We start from the raw sequence: 717 nt of genomic DNA, 5'->3' as shown, positions 1-717 counted from the left end.
TGATTTCTGCAGGGGGAGAAAGGGGGGAAGGAAGAAGAAAAGAGGGAGAAAGCCACCGCTGAGATGAAGAACAAGGCAGCAGCTGTCCCGCTGCCTCTGGGGGTTCCGAGGCTTTTTCTGCCAGCGGCTAGCCTCAGGGCAGCTGTGACCTGTGGTGAGAGCCTGGGTACACTTGGGGGAGCCGCTGGGCAGCCTCCAGGCTCTGGCTCCTCTAGCCCAGGCTTCAACTTCAGCAGCCTATTGCCACAGGTCGCAGTCACTGTACCCTTTCTGGGATAAGGCTGAGGTTTTCGTTTGGCCTATTATCTAAACTCCTTCCCAAAGATTCTGTAGCTCCGCCAAATAATCCCTCTCGCGTAGGGATGGCACTGTCCTCAACACGACTGAGAGTTTGTAGTCGTTAACATGCAAAGTGTCCTGGGCCAGTTGAAGAATTTATTTGTCCAACTCATATTTGCCTGGGTTGTCAGAAGCTAGGGAGAACCAGAAGAATAAATTCTTTGTACCTGGAGTAGAAAAACCTTACAAGCATCTCTTCCCTTCCCACCATCCTCCTTCATAAAGGATTGTTGGCTCCTGAGAGTCCTAACCACTAAGCTTCTAGTCTAATGCCTCTTCACCCATTAAGTCGCCTCTTCACTGCCCTCTGCTGTTGGCACGTTTAAAGATTTGCAAAACAAGGTTCTTCTCCCACCCATCAGCTCTCTCACTGGTTAG

The sequence above is a fragment of the Mus caroli genome, unplaced genomic scaffold (genome assembly GCF_978045245.1).
Source record: "Mus caroli unplaced genomic scaffold, Mus_caroli_1 scaffold_16, whole genome shotgun sequence".
NCBI classification, from domain to species: Eukaryota; Metazoa; Chordata; class Mammalia; order Rodentia; family Muridae; genus Mus; species Mus caroli.
Note: the sequence above shows the minus strand (reverse complement) of the source record.